The 20000-nt window shown below is 43.8% G+C and overlaps 1 protein-coding gene across 1 annotated transcript in view; it reads right to left on the bottom strand.

The window, feature by feature from the left end:
• LOC110172305 (protein Atg16l2-like) overlaps positions 1-20000 on the bottom strand; it is a 99735-nt gene that overhangs the window by 27733 nt on the left and 52002 nt on the right. The window lies entirely within an intron of this gene.

Raw genomic sequence — 20000 nt, forward strand, 5'->3', positions numbered from 1 at the left:
CCACCTTCATTCACACCTTCATCACACCTTCATCACACTTCATTCACACTTCATCACCTTCATCACCTTCAACACTTCACACTTCACACCTTCACACCTTCATCACCTTCATCACCTTCATCACCTTCATCACTTCATCACCTTCACACTTCATCACCTTCATCACTTCATCACCTTCACACCTTCATCACCTTCACACCTTCATCACTTCATCATTCACACCTTCACCACCCTTCATTCATTCACACCTTCATCACATCCTTCATCACCTTCATCACCTTCACCCTTCATCACCTTCATCACCTTCATCACCTTCACACTTCATCACCTTCATCACCTTCATCACCTTCATCACCTTCACCACCTTCAACCCCTTCATCACCTTCATCACCTTCATCACCTTCAACACCTTCATCACCTTCATCACCTTCATCACCTTCATCACCTTCATCACCTTCACTTCATCACCTTCAACACCTTCATCACCTTCACACCTTCAACACCTTCATCACCTTCATCACCTTCACCACCTTCACACCTTCATCACCTTCATTCACCTTCATTCACCTTCATCACCTTCATCACCTTCATCACCTTCATTTCATCACCTTCATTCACCTTCATCACCTTCATTCACACTTCATCACCTTCATCACCTTCATTCACCTTCATCACCTTCATCACCTTCACCTTCACCACACTTCATCACCTTCATTCATCACCTTACCACCTTCAACACACCTTCATTCTTTCACACCTTCACCACCTTCATCACCTTCATCACTTCATCACCTTCATCACCTTCACACCTTCATCACCTTCATCACCTTCATCACCTTCATCAACCTTCATCACCTTCATCACACCTTCATCACCTTCACCTTCAACCTTCATCACTTCACACCTTCATCAACTTTTCACCCTCTTTGTAATTCAAAAATACTTCAGAGGTACTTCAGTTGTACTTCAGTGATACTTCAGTGGTACTTCAGTGGTACTTCAGTTGTACTTCAGTTGTACTTCAGTTGTACTTCAGTGGTACTTCAGTGGTACTTCAGTTGTACTTCAGTGATACTTCAGTGGTACTTCAGTGGTACTTCAGTGGTACTTCAGTGGTACTTCAGTGGTACTTCAGTACTTCAGTGATACTTCAGTGTACTTCAGTGGTACTTCAGTGGTACTTCAGTGATACTTCAGTACTTCAGTGTACTTCAGTGGTACTTCAGTGGTACTTCAGTGGTACTTCAGTGATTCACTTCAGTGGTACTTCAGTGTACTTACTTCAGTGTGTACTTCAGTTGTACTTCAGTGATACTTCAGTGGTACTTCACTTCAGTGATACTTCAGTACTTCAGTGGTACTTCAGTGGTGACTTCAGTGGTACTTCAGTGTACTTCACTTCAGTGGTACTTCAGTGGTACTTCAGTGGTACTTCAGTGGTACTTCAGTGATATGTGATACTTCAGTGGTACTTCAGCTTCAGTGGTACTTCAGTGTACTTCAGTGACTTCAGTACTTCAGTGGTACTTCAGTGTACTTCAGTGGTACTTCAGTGGTACTTCAGTGGTACTTCAGTGATACTTCAGTGATACTTCAGTGGTACTTCAGTTGTACTTCAGTGATACTTCAGTGGTACTTCAGTTGTACTTCAGTGATACTTCAGTGGTACTTCAGTGTGTACTTCAGTGGTACTTCAGTGGTACTTCAGTGGTACTTCAGTGATACTTCAGTGTACTTCAGTGATACTTCAGTGGTACTTCAGTGGTACTTCAGTTGTAGTGGTACTTCAGTTGGTACTTCAGTGGTACTTCAGTTACTTCAGTGTACTTCAGTGGTACTTCAGTGATACTTCAGTGTGTACTTCAGTGGTACTTCAGTTGTACTTCAGTGGTACTTCAGTGATGGTACTTCAGTGATACTTCAGTGGTACTTCAGTTGGTACTTCAGTGATACTTCAGTTGTACTTCAGTGATACTTCAGTGGTACTTCAGTTGTACTTCAGTGATACTTCAGTGGTACTTCAGTGGTACTTCAGTGATACTTCAGTGGTACTTCAGTTGTACTTCAGTGATACTTCAGTGGTACTTCAGTGGTACTTCAGTTCAGTGATACTTCAGTGGTACTTCAGTGATACTTCAGTGGTACTTCAGTGGTACTTCAGTGATACTTCAGTGGTACTTCAGTCTTCAGTGGTACTTCAGTGTACTTCAGTGTACTTCAGTGGTACTTCAGTGATACTTCAGTGGTACTTCAGTGGTACTTCAGTGACTTCAGTGGTACTTCAGTGGTACTTCAGTGGTACTTCAGTGATACTTCAGTGGTACTTCAGTTGTACTTCAGTGATACTTCAGTGGTACTTCAGTTGTACTTCAGTGGTACTTCAGTGGTACTTTCAGTGGTATACTTCAGTGACTTCAGTGGTACTTCAGTTGTACTTCAGTTGATACTTCAGTGGTACTTCAGTTGTACTTCAGTGATACTTCAGTGATACTTCAGTGGTACTTCAGTGTACTTCAGTGGTACTTCAGTGGTACTTCAGTGGTACTTCAGTGGTACTTCAGTGTACTTCAGTGATACTTCAGTGGTACTTCAGTGTACTTCAGTGGTACTTCAGTGATACTTCAGTGATACTTCAGTGGTACTTCAGTGGTACTTCAGTTGTACTTCAGTGGTACTTCAGTTGGTACTTCAGTGGTACTTCAGTGATACTTCAGTGGTACTTCAGTGGTACTTCAGTGGTACTTCAGTGGTACTTCAGTGTACTTCAGTTGTACTTCAGTTGGTACTTCAGTGTACTTCAGTGATACTTCAGTTGTACTTCAGTGATACTTCAGTGGTACTTCAGTGGTACTTCAGTGTACTTCAGTGGTACTTCACTTCAGTGTACTTCAGTTGTACTTCAGTGATACTTCAGTGGTACTTCAGTGGTACTTCAGTGTACTTCAGTGGTACTTCAGTGGTACTTCAGTTGTACTTCAGTGATACTTCAGTGATACTTCAGTGTACTTCAGTGTACTTCAGTGGTACTTCAGTGGTACTTCAGTGGTACTTCAGTGATACTTCAGTGGTACTTCAGTGGTACTTCAGTGGTACTTCAGTGATACTTCAGTGGTACTTCAGTGGTACTTCTTCAGTGGTACTTCTTCAGTGATACTTCAGTGGTACTTCAGTGGTACTTCAGTGATACTTCAGTGATACTTCAGTGGTACTTCAGTGGTACTTCAGTTGTACTTCAGTGGTACTTCAGTGGTACTTCAGTTGTACTTCAGTGGTACTTCAGTGATACTTCAGTGGTACTTCAGTGGTACTTCAGTGGTACTTCACTTCAGTGGTACTTCAGTGGTGTACTTCAGTGATTCAGTACTTCAGTGGTACTTCAGTGGTACTTCACTTCAGTGATACTTCAGTGGTACTTCAGTTGTACTTCAGTGGTACTTCAGTGGTACTTCAGTGTACTTCAGTGGTACTTCAGTGTACGTCAGTGATACTTCAGTGGTACTTCAGTTGTACTTCAGTGGTACTTCAGTGGTACTTCAGTGATACTTCAGTGGTACTTCAGTGGTACTTCAGTGGTACTTCAGTGTACTTCAGTGGTACTTCAGTGATACTTCAGTGATACTTCAGTGGTACTTCAGTTGTACTTCAGTGGTACTTCACTTTCAGTGATACTTCAGTGGTACTTCAGTTGTACTTCAGTGGTACTTCAGTTCAGTTACTTCAGTACTTCAGTTGTACTTCAGTGGTACTTCAATAGTACTTCAGTGTACTTCAGTGTACTTCAGTGGTACTTCAGTGGTACTTCAGTGTACTTCAGTGTACTTCAGTGGTACTTCAGTTGTACTTCAGTGGTACTTCAGTGACTTCACTTCAGTGGTACTTCAGTGATACTTCAGTACTTCAGTGATACTTCAGTGTACTTCAGTACTTCAGTGGTACTTCAGTGATACTTCAGTGATACTTCAGTGGTATTCACTTCAGTTGTACTTCAGTTGGTACTTCAGTGATACTTCAGTGTACTTCAGTGACTTCAGTGGTACTTCAGTGGTACTTCAGTGGTACTTCAGTGGTACTTCAGTACTTCAGTACTTCACTTCTTAGTGATACTTCAGTACTTCAGTGTGTACTTCAGTGGTACTTCAGTGACTTCAGTTGTACTTCAGTGATACTTCAGTGTACTTCAGTGGTACTTCAGTGATACTTCAGTGACTTTCAGTGATACTTCAGTGGTACTTCAGTGACTTCAGTGGTACTTCAGTGGATACTTCAGTGGTACTTCACTTCAGTGATACTTCAGTGGTACTTCAGTGGTACTTCAGTGTACTTCAGTGATACTTCAGTGGTACTTCAGTGTACTTCAGTGGTACTTCAGTGATACTNGGATGAAATTACAGAATATAGAGAATATCTTAAATTAAAAAATATTAAACTCAAAAACAGGTTTGCAAAAATATCTTCATCTTATGCTTAAAAAACAAAAGCAAGTTCACAGAAACTGAAGCAGCTATTTTAAGACAATATTATGGAAAGAAATTAATATATTGCCCAGATTATTTTAACTGTGGTTCAGAATTGCAGCGTTAAATCAAAATAAAAATATATTTAAAAAAGAAAAATGTTAAATGTATAATAAAAGCTAAATGGTAGAGAAAGCTGTATCACAATTTTTGTTATCAATACTGATACCGATACTAGTCTAGGGTGAAGAGATTTAAATACAAATGTACACAGAAGGGCTTCTTCTAATAGGCTCTAAAATTGTCATGTCTACAACTGGTGCCCAGGCTTGAAATATGCAATTATCAATACATCAAATAGGGATGGGAGGAGACACAATTTCTACAAGACATGTCAAGTTTCAGTCCACGAGATCAAGACCAGACTTTGATATAATTTGATTAATAAATTGGGCCATTCAGTTCATAAGTTTTGCTTCATTTAATGTTACTTTTTTTTCTCAGCTTCTTAAGAGAAATAACTCAAAGTGAAGTTAATCTCTTTTTCATCCAAGGCAAATGTAGGCCGTGACAGGCCTTCGAAAAAACAGGAAATGAAGGCGTTTTTCGGAATACTCCTGAAAATTTCTGTGACTTCATGTCTGTAGATGTGACATGTCAAATCTGAGCTCATTTGGACCAAACCCCGGGGACTTGAATCTTTTTGTAGACCCCCAAGTCAAAACGACGCCAAATGTTTGATCCAATATGACCGACTTCCTGTTCGTCATAGGGTCACGCTCCAATTCATCTTTTGACTTGTCTCATTGTTCTTTATCACTGTCCTGAATTTCGTTTCCCTGCGACAAACTTTGCCTGTCCCCACTCCCATAGGGGTCCAATTCTAGGCGGCGCTGTTGAGTCGGGTCACTCGAGTCATTGTTGCGATGCCCATTTTATCGAATTTTTCGCCGGGCCGATCGATCTGGACCCCGGTTTGGGGACTTTTCGTCCATGTTCAGGGGGTCAAAAATGCGATCGTTTGGTCGGAAAAGGGAATAAAAAAAAAAAAGAAAAAAAAAAAAGAAACCGACGAAGAACAATACCCCTCGCCCCTAACTTTGTTAGTGGCAGTGGCGAGGGCCAACCAGAAATAAACAGAAATAAACCAGAAATAAACAAAAAATAAACCAGAAATAAACAAAAAATAAACAAGAAATAAAAAAGAAATAAACAAAAAATAAACCAGAAATAAACAAAAAATAAACCAGAAATAAACAAGAAATAAACAAAAAATAAACAAGAAATAAAAAAGAAATAAACAAAAAATAAACAAGAAATAAACAAAAAATAAACCAGAAATAAACAAAAAATAAACCAGAAATAAACAAAAAATAAACCAGAAATAAACAAAAAATAAACAAGAAATAAACAAGAAATAAACAAAAAATAAACAAGAAATAAACAAAAAATTAAAGCCGCAAGCGGCATCGAACGGCCCTCGCCTGCCGCGCCCGCGAACGCCGTGCCCGCAAATAGTGTGCCCCGCCAACACCATACCCTAAACTCCGTGTCCACAAACTCTGTGCCTGCAAATGGCAAAATGACATAGTGCGCCTTTAGATGTTCTTTGCACCCCCTACTGGCCAACCTTGAAAAATTCCCATGTCAGCAATATATGTTTTTTCTTCTAGTCATTAATAGAATTTAATTCCGAAATTTGGTGCAGATCCGACAATGTTGATGTTTCATGTGTATGGTAGGGGGCGCTATAGTGTTTTTTCATATGTTTTATAGTGTATTATATTCAGACTGAGATCACACATTAGTGATTCAAATTTCAGCACGATCAGACTAAGTCTGTGCGAACAGGAGCAAATAATGTCACCTTGAAATTCGCCAAAACTTTGACCAAATTTTGCAGCTTCGCCGCACATAAACCGTGACAGTTATCAAAAAAAATCAGCTAACTTTAGATGTTCCACTTGTCTAGATGATGTACGGTGATTTTCAGCCCTGTGGGTGAAGCGCCTTCAGAGGAGTTCGTTCAAACGCAATGTGAATGAAAATGCGGACTGAAATTTCAATCCAAGATGGCTGCCTTCTGGTTTGTCAGGGGGCGTGGCCATAATAACATTTTTTGTTTGTCTTGACATGACAAATGTATGTAGCGAATTTCATGGCTCTATGACAAAGTTGACCGGGACGTATCCCATAGGAGCCAAATTTTTGAGTCTTTGCGCCCCTGCTGGCCAACAGTGAAAATGGTATCATGTCCATAATATAATTTTTTGCTCATAATTATGCATAGAATTTAATTCCCAAATTTGGTGCAGATCTGACTATGTTGACATTTCATGTCTATGGTAGGGGGCGCTATAGTGTTCACTTTTCATATGTTTTATAGTGTATTATATTCAGACTGAGATCACACATTAGTGATTCAAATTTCAACACGATCGGAATAAGTATGTGGGAACAGGAGCAAATAATGTCACCTTGAAATTCGCCAAAACTTTGACCAAATTTTGCAGCTTCGCCGCACGTAAACCGTGACAGTTATCAAAAAAAATCAGCTAACTTTAGATGTTCCACTTGTCTAGATGATGTACGGTGATTTTCAGTCCTGTGGGTGAAGCGCCTTCAGAGGAGTTCGTTCAAACGCAACGTGAACGAAAATGCGGACTGAAATTTCAATCCAAGATGGCCGCCTTCTGGTTTGTCAGGGGGCGTGGCCATAATAACATTTTTTGTTTGTCTTGACATGACAAATGTATGTAGCGAATTTCATGGCTGTATGACAAAGTTGACCGGGACGTATCCCATAGGAGCCAAATTTTTGAGTCTTTGCGCCCCTGCTGGCCAACAGTGAAAATGGTATCATGTCCATAATATAATTTTTTGCTCATAATTATGCATAGAATTTAATTCCCAAATTTGGTGCAGATCTGACTATGTTGACGTTTCATGTCTATGGTAGGGGGCGCTACAGTGTTCACTTTTCATATGTTTTTTAGTGTATTATATTCAGACTGAGATCACGCATTAGTGATTAAAATTTCAGCATGATGGGACTAAGCATGTGCGTGTAATATATTTTTAAATATTTTTGGGAGGAGTTTTAGCGCCCCTGCTGGCCAACAGTGAAAAATTCGCCATGTCCATAATATACTTTTTTGCTCGTAATTATGCATAGAATTTAATTACCAAATTTGGTGCAGATCTGATAATGTTGACGTTTCATGTCTATGGTAGGGGGCGCTATAGTGTTTTTTCATATGTTTTATAGTGTATTATATTCAGGCTGAGATCACACATTAGTGATTCAAATTTCAACACGATCGGACTAAGTGTGTGCGAACAGGAGCAAATAATGTCACCTTGAAATTCGCCAATACTTTGACCAAATTTTGCAGCTTCGCCGCACGTAAACCGTGACAGTTATCAAAAAAAATCAGCTAACTTTAGATGTTCCACTTGTCTAGATGATGTACGGTGATTTTCAGTCCTGTGGGTGAAGCGCCTTCAGAGGAGTTCGTTCAAACGCAACGTGAACGAAAATGCGGACTGAAATTTCAATCCAAGATGGCCGCCTTCTGGTTTGTCAGGGGGCGTGGCCATAATAACATTTGTAGTTTGTCTTCACATGACGAATGTGTGTACCGAATTTCGTGGCTCTACGACAAAGTTGACGTCGGGACGTCTCCCATAGGCGCAATGTATTTTGACTTTTCGAGGTGGCGCTGTGTCGCCTTTTTTTTATGCCCGTGCACGAAACCTATATTTTATCGAATTTTTCGCCACTTCTGAATTTTGGGCAAAGTTTGGTGAGTTTTTGAACGTGTTTAGGGGGTCAAATTAGGGTTTAAAGTGCATAATAAAAATAATAATAATAATTCGAGCAAAAACAATATATCCGAAAACATTAGAACAACATATTATACATTTTTTGAAAGCTCTCGACCTTCCCCACGTCACCGTGGGGTCATTGGTGAGTGACGGGCGCGTCTGCAACATCTCGCTGGGGTCACCCTCTGACCTCCCATTGACTTCCATTCATTTTAGCAGTAGTAAATATGAGCCAGGCCTTGGGCGTGGGTTACTGGGATACTGCTGTTCGTGCCGGGGGCGACCGTGGACATAGTTGCATGTCGTCTTGTCGCATTCGGACATGCGCACGTCGCTCCCCATTCGCTCCGCTGAGCGGAAGCAATAGGCCCTACGCCCTGTCGGGGCTCGGGCCTAATAAACAAGAAATAAACAAGAAACTGAACCAGGACTTAAAAAGGACTAAACCAGTTCTAAACCTGGACTAAACCAGGTCTAAACCTGGACTAAACCAGGTCTAAACCTGGACTAAACCAGGACTAAACCAGGTCTAAACCAGGACTAAACCAGGATTAAACCAGGTCTAAACCAGGACTAAACCAGATCTAAACCAGGTCTAAACCAGAACTAAACCAGGACTAAACCAGGACTGAACCAGGACTAAACCAGGACTAAACCAGGTCTAAACCAGGACTAAATCAGATCTAAACCAGGACTAAACCAGATCTAAACCAGGACTAAACCAGGTCTAAACCAGGACTAAACCAGGTCTAAACCAGGACTAAACCAGAAGTAAACCAGGTCTAATTTAGGACTAAACCAGGACTAAACCAGGACTAAACTATTTACAAAAGTAAAAGAAATGTATGACTTTTATTATTTTAATAAAAAAAAAAAAAAAAAAAAAAGAACATTTAACTTCTGAATAAAGTTTTCCACAGGCGCGCGGAGCGGAGCGGGGGCGCGCGGGGCGGAGCGGGGGCGCGCGGGCGGAGCGGGGCGCGCGGGCGGGCGGGGGCGCGCGGGGCGCGCGGAGCGGAGCGGGGGCGCGCGGAGCGAGCGGGGCGCGCGGAGCGGCTTGAATCAAAAACAGCAGAAAAGTGAAAATGTGGACACAAAGCGGGAGTGTGGCAGACCGAAGGACGAGTGGGACTCAAATGTGAGTTAAAGCAGCACGGGAAGAGTTTTGGTGAGTTTATTTTATATGTGACGTCATTTCGTGAGGTGAACTTTGCCCTGGTTAAACGAGCTCATTAAGACCGATTGAAAGTTTCCGTATTTGTGTTGTGTGTCGTTGTGTTTGTCACTGTTGAAGCCTGACTGTGTTTTATTTGCTGTATTTTGTGTGTTTGATGTGGACTCGTGCTAAATAAAAGCTCTGAGCCTGTGGACATAGAACTATAATCCACGGCTGTGACACAAGCGCAGCCGCCATTGGGAGTTTGCGCTGAGTCACGTAGCCGCGGGAGACGCCGACACTTTTCATTTACACATTTACACAAGTTTGACACTTTGACTTTTATTAAAGGACTCCAATTGTTTCCTTAAGTCCTGCAGGCCAAGTTTTGTTCCCCGGGAGAAGCTGGAGAAGGTTCTGGAGCCTGAAGCGTCCACAGAGACACGGACGGAGCGTCTCCAGGGAGCGGGACAAAGGACAAAGACACGGAGACCACGTGGACCTTTGTCCACACCCACAAACTCACTGCCAAGACTGAGGCAGGACAGGGACACTTTTCCCTTTGTGCGTCCTACACACATCAAAGACACTTTGACCAGAGGGACACGTTTTAAAGACACTGAGACGGTTTGATGAGCTCACGCACATTTACTCAAAACTCTGCTCACGTAGTGCAGCTGTTGGCACCAAAAAGTTTTGAAAACTAATGTACATATTATATTTTGTACATGTATAAAAGTGTCCCTCTGATCAGTGTTTGGGTTTAAGCGTCGCTTCTTTTAACATTTAATTATAAAAGAATAAGAACGTCACACATCAGTTACTAGAGGTAAATATTTTTTTATTAGGACTGGGCAAAAGTAAAAAATATGAATCGCATTAATTGCATGAGTTTGAGTGCGACTAGGAGCTTCGGCGGCTGGAACGAAGTTTGAGATTGACAGTTGTCTGAGCCAATCATATTTCACTGAGTTATGGACGAGATCATATCACCAAATCTTCCACCGTCGTGAAGATCCTGTGATAATAAATGTAAGTGAGACCACGGCCACGAAAACCAGAAATAATCTGATGGACACTTCGATTTGGACGCCTCAGGGGCGTCTGGAAGAGCCTGCGGCCGGGGGCCCGGTCGGGGCCGGAGCCCGCGGTCCGCTGGGGCTGGGACACGTTGCATCTCGCGGTCAGAAAAAAGTTAAAAAAGTGTAAAGAAAAGACGTCAAACTTAAAGAAACGCTCGCGGTGAACTTTTTCAAAATAAAATCCAGTGAGCAACAGACGTTTACAATAAATAAATAATAAAAACTAAACAAAAACTAAACAAAATTAACGCGTTAACGTTAAAAGCCCATTTTTTATTTAGTTGCGCGTGTTGATGATGTCATCAGTGATGTCATCAGTGATGTCACTTCCTCTTATCGTCGTACTTTCTTGAACGACACGTGTTGGTTCCTGTGTGATGTTCTGTGTGTGCGTCACGTCCAACAGGTGAGGGTCATGGCTTTTATTATTATTATTATTATTATTATTATTATTAGTGTTGTTCCGATACAGTTTTGGGGTGATCCGATACCGATACTTGTCCTTGGTTTACTCGCCGATACCGATACCAGTCTGATACCACACAGTGTGAAGAAGCAGACTGAGGCTACTCAGTTCTGTCACGCTTCAAGAGCAAGAAATAAAAGGTGATTTGTAAAGAAAATCTATAGAATAAATTAGATTTTGAGAAGTGTTAAGAGTCAAATCTAGAAAGATCTTGACATAAGTGGTGCTGATTTAAGCTCTTGTACTTTTCTAACTCGTTCCTTTCTACTCCAGTGTGTGGATAAACCAACAGTGAGTCGTGTAAACAGACGCTGGTCCTTCACTTGTTTCCGTTCACAGGCTGAATGTGTCTGCGTTTGTTTCTTGTTTGTCCCAGTAACATTAGAGTGAGTCTGGCTCATTTCATCTGGAAACATTTTCAATAAATGATCCAAATCCAAAAGAGATTTGGTGGAATTAGGTTGAAAACAGTGGATGATGTGACAGTAAATACACTTCCTAAATGTTTGACATTAGAATAAGTGTGTGGAGGTTGTTTCTGCTGAGTGTCACTAAACGCTCACTTTGACAAGATCAAAGTTTAAACGTGCACTGTGCACGTGTTCTGGGGGAGGGTCCGTCACCTGCTCGTTTCTATGGAGACTGGAATGTTCCACAGTGTGACAATAAACAGCTTTAACTTGCATTGATTCAATTACAGGTGGTTTTATATAGTTTATAGAAAAGTTACACAATGCACCTTTTAAAGATCTTTTGAATGACATTAAAAATACTGAAATGTGGCATTAAAAAGTGACTGAAAAACATTAAATCTGTTTTGTTGAACCTGTATAAAGTCTGAAAATACAGAGTGGTATCGGATACCAGTATCGGTATCGGAACAACCCTGATTATTCGACGTGATTTTCTGTGTTTGGATGTTTTCTCGGCGTGTGTGACTGCAGTTATTGTGTTGAGTGTTTCTTTAACACTCCTCGTGTTAAACGTGAACTATAACCTCGACCAGGAGGATTCAGATCAAACCTGAGCAGCTCCAGTTACACAAAATCTCCTCAAACAGACGTCCAGGAACCAAAATGTCTAATGTGTTAAGATGGTGATACAGACGTAGCCTCGTTTGATCAGTGTCTGGATGTATTTATTATATTTAATATATTTACTGTATTTAATATGTTTATTGTATTTAATATATTCTTCCTGGAGTCGATCATCTCTGGTGCCTGTTGGGTTGAATATTTGAACAATAGACGGTCAAATCAAGGGAAATACAAGTTAAAAACAAGTCAACAAACTGTATTGAGACTGAAACACACAGTCGGGTCGGTCGACATTAGATCGAGAGCTGCAGTTTAAAATGTGTCCACAGATCAAAGCTCTTCTACTTTAGATCCAAGTCCAAACGGTGTGATTATTATTTGTGAAATGTGGAGCAAAACTTCAGATCCAGGATTTTTAAAGCCTCAGAGATCGGAGATAAAGTGTTTGAAGTGGAGTCAGTGTGGAGAATGTGGATCTGTGTGTGTGGATGGAAACAGACACACGAGACCAAACGAACTCACCTTTTTACTTTAAACTACGACTGAAACTGGATTCACAGAACAGATGTTTTGTGACTGGACTCATTATTTGTGGAGGATAAATTCTGTGGAGAATGTGGATGAGACGCTGCACTTTAAATTTAACACTTTACAGAGGTGAGTAAAAAAGTCTCATTATTTTCACAGTTTTTCCAAGTTTGTATCTTGTGTTTATGTCGTCGCTCCTCTGCACCTGACGCTCTGTTTTATTGAACAAATTCTCCTGGAAGTTGAGAGAAAAGCTGTTTACGTCACCACTTAAATAGAATCAGCAGTGAAAATGAAAAGTGATTTAATAAAGTGTGAACTGTAGGTGTGGGTCTGTGTGGGATGGTGTCTGGGTCTGGGTCTGGACTCAGACCCCGGTCCACCTGTTACTGACCCCGGCCTAGAATATTATTACTGTTTTACTTTACATCCTTTTACGTGGGCCATTTGGGAGCGAAGTCCACTCGGATCGTCTCGCTGCTTGGTCCGTCGAGTCTCCGTCGCGTGTCCGTCGCGTGTCCGTCGCGTGTCCGTCGCGTGTCCGTCGCGTGTCCGTCGCGTGTCCGTCGCGTGTCCGTCGCGTGTCCGTCGCGTGTCCGTCGCGTCCTCACTGTTCTGAGTGTATTTAAGCCTGGGGTCTGTGCCGTGCAGTTCCACCAATGAAGCACAGAGGGCGCCACAGTCCACCGTACAGTGTCATTATCCCTGTGTTTGTTTATATGAGTGTCGCCCAATGAACAGGCAGAAACTTTATTTTATTATGTCAACTATTTTCATACTTTTATATTTATTATTTACTTTTATATTGAAATTCTCATCTTGTTTTTGTATCTTCTTGTTTTAGACCACGCACACCCATACACCTGCCCCCACCATGCCACACCGTCCACTCTAACTCTCTAACTGCTGCGATATCTACAATAAAGTCTGCTCCTGTCTGCGCCCCTGTCTGCGCTCCTGTCTGTCTGCGCCCTGTCTGCGCTCCTGTCTGCGCCCCTGTCTGCGCCCTGTCTCCTGTCTGCGCCCTGTCTGCGCTCCTGTCTGCGCCCCTGTCTGCGCCCCTGTCTCCTGTCTGCGCTCCTGTCTGCGCCCCTGTCTGCGCCCCTGTCTGCCCCTGTCTGCGCCCCTGTCTGCTGCTCCTGTCTGCGCCCTGTCTGCGCTCCTGTCTGCTGTCTGCCCCTGTCTGCCCCTGTCTGCCCTGTCTGCGCCCCTGTCTGCGCCCTGTCTGCCCTGTCTGCGCTCCTGTCTGCGCTCCTGTCTGCGCTCCTGTCTGATCTGTTTTACTTCACACACAAACTGTAAGCAGAATATTCCCAAAGTTTTCCAGAGGTTCTGCCGTCCACGTGTCGTGTAGATGAGACTTGGAAATGAGTTTGGACGATTCCCAACAAATCTGATCCAACAAACAAGGTCAAAGAGTTTTGTTTTCATCTGTAATTCTCCTGCTGGTTCCATTTAGACGGGACATTCGTGTGAAGTGGTCCTTTTGTCCAAACAAAACCAGAGACTGTTTGCATCTTCTCTGGATCTGCTCCAGCTCCACCATGTTCTGGACTCGAGCAGATACGTGACGGGTCGTGTTCAGAAGGACTTTGTTTGGAAAAGGGACAGTGTGGTCAAAAAACAAAAACAGAAATCTGTTTCATTCAAATGTGTTCATTTTATTGGTCAAATGTAAAAACAGAGTGACACTTTATGACAATATGTGACCTTCTTTGTACAACTTTATATAAATATTTATCATTGCGACTAAGATAAGCGGCACATGGATCAATACTTGAGCGCAGCACAAAAGGGCATCGGCAAAAACACCAAGGGAGTCAAACACCAACTCCTGCTCCATGTGATTGTGGAAAATCACCCTTGAAGCCAACGGGAAACAACTTGAACAAGTGTCCATCAAATGTGACATTTACCAAAGAGACTCACTGTCCCCACTGCTGCACATGAACCTCCTCAAACTGACCACAGACACGACTCAGAAACCACAGACACGACTCAGAAACAACAGACACGACTCAGAAACAACAGACACGACTCAGAAACAACAGACACGACTCAGAAACAACAGACACGACTCAGAAACAACAGACACGACTCAGAAACCACAGACACGACTCAGAAACAACAGACACGACTCAAAACAACAGACACACGACTCAGAAACAACAGACACGACTCAGAAACAACAGAACTCAACAGACACGACTCAGAAAACAACAGACACGACTCAGAAACAACAGACACGACTCAGAAACACAGACACGACTCAGAAACACAGACACGACTCAGAACCACAGACACGACTCGGAAACACAGACACGACTCAGAAACCACAGACACGACTCAGAAACCACAGACACGACTCAGAAAACACAGACACGACTCAGAAACAACAGACACGACTCAGACAACACGACTCAACAGACACGACTCAGAAACAACAGACACGACTCAGAAACAACAGACACGACTCAGAAACAACAGACACGACTCAGAAACCACAGACACGACTCAGAAACCACAGACACGACTCAGAAACAACAGACACGACTCAGAAACAACAGACACGACTCAGAAACCACAGACACGACTCAGAAACCGCAGACACGACTCAGAAACCGCAGACACGACTCAGAAACAACAGACACGACTCAGAAACAACAGACACGACTCAGAAAAACAGACACGACTCAGAAAACACGACTCAGACACGACTCAGAAACCACAGACGACTCAGACACGACTCAGAAAACCACAGACACGACTCAGAAACCACAGACACGACTCAGAAACAACAGACACGACTCAGAAACAACAGACACGACTCAGAAACCGCAGACACGACTCAGAAACCGCAGACACGACTCAGAAACACAGACACGACTCAGACACGACTCAGAAACAGACACGACTCAGAAACCACAGACACGACTCAGAAACAACAGACACGACTCAGACACGACTCAGAAACCACAGACACGACTCAGAAACCACAGACACGACTCAGAAACCACAGACACGACTCAGAAACCACAGACACGACTCAGAAACAACAGACACGACTCAGAAACCACAGACACGACTCAGAAACCACAGACACGACTCAGAAACAACACACAACTCAGAAACCACAGACACGACTCAGAAACACAGACACGACTCAGAAACACAGACACGACTCAGAAACACAGACACAGACTCAGAAACAGACACGACTCAGAAACACAGACACGACTCAGACACGACTCAGAAACCACAGACACGACTCAGAAACGAGGCCAACATCACTCCCCTCCTCTACATGGACGACATCAACTGTACACTAAGAACGAGACATCAACACACACACACACTGACACACACACTGACACACACACTGACACACACACTGACACACACCAACAGGATCTACAAAACACACACACTGGAATGTCATTCAGGCTCAAGAAATGTACAAAGAGAGGGCAGGTAGAACACGCAGACGTTGAGGACAGAAGTTCCTCTGTATCCCACAAGCAAATGGCTCCTCGAAGAGACAAGGAAAGAGGCTACGGTCAAACACCTGCAGAGTGAGACAAGTCCTAAGAAGCAGCTCAACGGAAAAACAAGGCCCAGGCAAGAAACGGCTCGGCCCTGTCAGTGATCAGATCCCAGCAGGAATCAGCACAAATATTTTTTTCCACAATGACGCCTCTTGTACATGACCCAGGCGTCTCCCAGAAGATAAGATCATTTCCAATCAAGAAAAAACTTGCTGGTTGAATAAAAGTAACTTTAAGTCAAAATTTGTCAGAGGTATGAATAATATTGGGCTTGACTGTATCAAATCTAAAATATAAAAATATAAAATATAAAATATACTCTCGTCCCAGTGTGGGCGTGGTTCTGTCGGACGCTCCAGAGGATCAGATCTTCTATGATTTCTACGGGTCGTCTCATTTCAAACTAAAGCAAAGTTCTCTGGCCTTAACAGGAAGTAGACTGCACCTGGATCCTGTGCATCAGAATCATTTCAAACCAAAGCCTCAAGTCTGTGAACAGTGTGTAATGTTCTAAGATCAGATTTGAACTGACTGGAGTGAGTTTGTGAAACATCAGTAAAAGAAAATCTGAAAAACACAAAACAGCCACAAAAGAAGGATTATAAAAAGAGTCACTAAACAATAGAACAAAACAGTGACTCTGTATTTACACAAATGGACTGAACATCCCTCACCCGACCCGGTCCAAGTCCAGGACTCACACCCGACCCGGTCCAAGTCCGGGACTCACACCCGACCCGGTCTAAGTCCGGGACTCACACCCGACCCGGTCCGAGTCCGGGACTCGCGCCCGACCCGGTCCGAGTCCGGGACTCGCGCCCGACCCGGTCCGAGTCCGGGACTCGCGCCCGGACCCGGTCCGAGTCCGGGACTCGCGCCCGACCCGGTCCGAGTCCGGGACTCGCGCCCGACCCGGTCCGAGTCCGGGACTCGCGCCCGACCCGGTCCGAGTCCGGGACTCACGCCCGGGACCCGGTCCGAGTCCGGGACTCACGCCCGACCCGGTCTAAGTCCAGGACTCACACCCGGTCTAAGTCCGGGACTCACACCCGACCCGGTCCGAGTCCGGGACTCACGCCCGACCCGGTCCAAGTCCAGGACTCACACCCGACCCGGTCTAAGTCCACGTCTCAGGTGGATCTGATCTGGTCTAACTCCAGGTCCTCTGAGGTCCTCTCTCTGGCGCCCCTTCTGGCCCGGACCTGAAACAACAGGACACAGCAGATCCACACGTCACAAAACCAGGACCACAGACTGAAGAAGTTTTCTGAGGGAGCGTGACGACACCCACAGTGTTCAGCTCCAAATGAAGCTCATGGAGGCCAGCAGTTACAGCGGCTCATCTGGAGCCTGATTGGTCTGTTAATGTTCAGATCTGGATTTGGGACAAAATGTTGAAGTCCAAACCCCAGGATCATGTGGAGCAGGTCCAGACCAACATGTGAAGGTCAGAGTGAAGAACCTGACAGCAGCAGGTCCAGAGAGACACTTTTACACACAAACTCAACTGGAGCCAGAGTCCATGGAGCCCAGAACTAAACCAGGACTAAACCAGGACTAAACCAGGACTAAACCAGGTCTAAACCAGGACTAAACCAGGACTAAACCAGGTCTAAACCAGGACTAAACAGGAAAACAGGACTAGACCAGGACTAAACCAGGTCTAAACAGGACTAAACCAGGACAGACTAGACCAGGACTAAACCAGGTCTAAACCAGGTCTAAACCAGGACTAAAACCAGGACTAAACCAGGACCAGGACTAAACCAGGTCTAAACCACTAACCAGGACTAAACAGGACTAAACCAGAAAACCAGGACTAGACCAGGACTAAACCAGGACTAAACCAGGACTAAACCAGGACTAAACCAGGACTAAACCAGGACTAAACCAGGTCTAAACAGGACTAAACCAGGACTAAACCAGGATAAACCAGGACTAAAAGACTAAACAGGACTAAACCAGGACTAAACCAGGTCTAAACCAGGACTAAACCAGGACTAAACCAGGACTAAACCAGGACTAACCAGGACTAAACCAGGACTAAACAGGACTAGACCAGGACTAAACCAGGACTAAACCAGGACTAACCAGGACTAAACCAGGACTAAACCAGGACTAAACCAGGACTAAACCAGGTCTAAACCAGGATAAACCAGGACTAAACCAGGTCTAAACCAGGACTAAACCAGGACTAAACCAGGTCTAAACCAGGACTAAACCAGGACTAAACCAGGACTAAACCAGACTAAACCAGGACTAAACCAGGACTAAACAGGACTAACCAGGACTAACCAGGACTAAACCAGGTCTAAACCAGGACTAAACCAGGTCTAAACCAGGCTAAACCAGGACTAAACCAGGACTAAACCAGGACTAAACCAGGACTAAACCAGGACTAAACCAGGACTAAAACCAGGACTAACCAGGACTAAACCAGGACTAAACCAGGACTAAACCAGGTCTAAACCAGGACTAAACCAGGACTAAACCAGGTCTAAACCAGGACTAAACCAGGACTAAACCAGGACTAAACCAGGACTAAACCAGGACTAAACCAGGACTAAACCAGGTCTAAACCAGGACTAAACCAGGACTAACTAAACCAGGACTAAACCAGGTCTAAACCAGGACTAAAACCAGGTCTAAACCAGGACTAAACCAGGACTAAACCAGGTCTAAACCAGGACTAAACCAGGACTAAACCAGGACTAGACCAGGTCTAAACCAGGACTAAACCAGGACTAAACCAGGACTAAACCAGGACTAAACCAGGTCTAAACCAGGACTAAACCAGGTCTAAACAGGACTAAACCAGGTCTAAACCAGGTCTAAACCAGGACTAAACCAGGTCTAAACCAGGTCTAAACCAGGACTAAACCAGGACTAAACCAGGACTAGACCAGGACTAAACCAGGTCTAAACCAGGTCTAAACCAGGTCTAAACCAGGTCTAAACCAGGACTAAACCAGGTCTAAACCAGGACTAAACCAGGACTAAACCAGGTCTAAACCAGGACTAAACCAGGACTAAACCAGGACTAAACCAGGACTAAACCAGGTCTAAACCAGGACTAAACCAGGACTAAACCAGGACTAAACCAGGTCTAAACCAGGTCTAAACCAGGTCTAAACCAGGACTAAACCAGGACTAAACCAGGTCTAAACCAGGTCTAAACCAGGTCTAAACCAGGTCTAAACCAGGACTAAACCAGGTCTAAACCAGGTCTAAACCAGGTCTAAACCAGGACTAACCAGGTCTAAACAGGACTAAACCAGGTCTAAACCAGGTCTAAACCAGGTCTAAACCAGGACTAAACCAGGACTAAACCAGGTCTAAACCAGGTCTAAACCAGGACTAAACCAGGACTAAACCAGGACTAGACCAGGACTAGACCAAGACCAGGACTAAACCAGGTCTAAACCAGGTCTAAACCAGGACTAAACCAGGACTAAACCAGGTCTAAACCAGGTCTAAACCAGGACTAAACCAGGTCTAAACCAGGACTAAACCAGGTCTAAACCAGGTCTAAACCAGGTCTAAACCAGGACTAAACCAGGACTAAACCAGGTCTAGAGTCAGTACCTTGCAGTAGCAGTAGGACAGTGGGAGGATGCAAAGGAGCAACAGAAGAATCACCACGACTCTGATGATCAGGACTGAGTCTGACTCTGCAACACAAAAGAACCCAGATCAGACCAGGACCAGGACTAAGACCAGGACATGACCCTTTGACCCCTGAGGTTGAACGATTCAGGAAGTCTGTGGAGAGGAGTGTGTGTGCGTATGCTGGTGTGGGTGTGGGGTCTAAATTCTGATTGGATGCTGAGAGACATATAAATGTAAAATCAAAGTTTTACCTGAACACTTCACCTCCAGACCCGAGGGAGAGGAGTAAGAACCA

The sequence above is a fragment of the Boleophthalmus pectinirostris genome, unplaced genomic scaffold, assembly GCF_026225935.1.
Source record: "Boleophthalmus pectinirostris isolate CB_2022bp ecotype Guang Dong unplaced genomic scaffold, ASM2622593v1 HiC_scaffold_2824, whole genome shotgun sequence".
Lineage (NCBI taxonomy): Eukaryota > Metazoa > Chordata > Actinopteri > Gobiiformes > Gobiidae > Boleophthalmus > Boleophthalmus pectinirostris.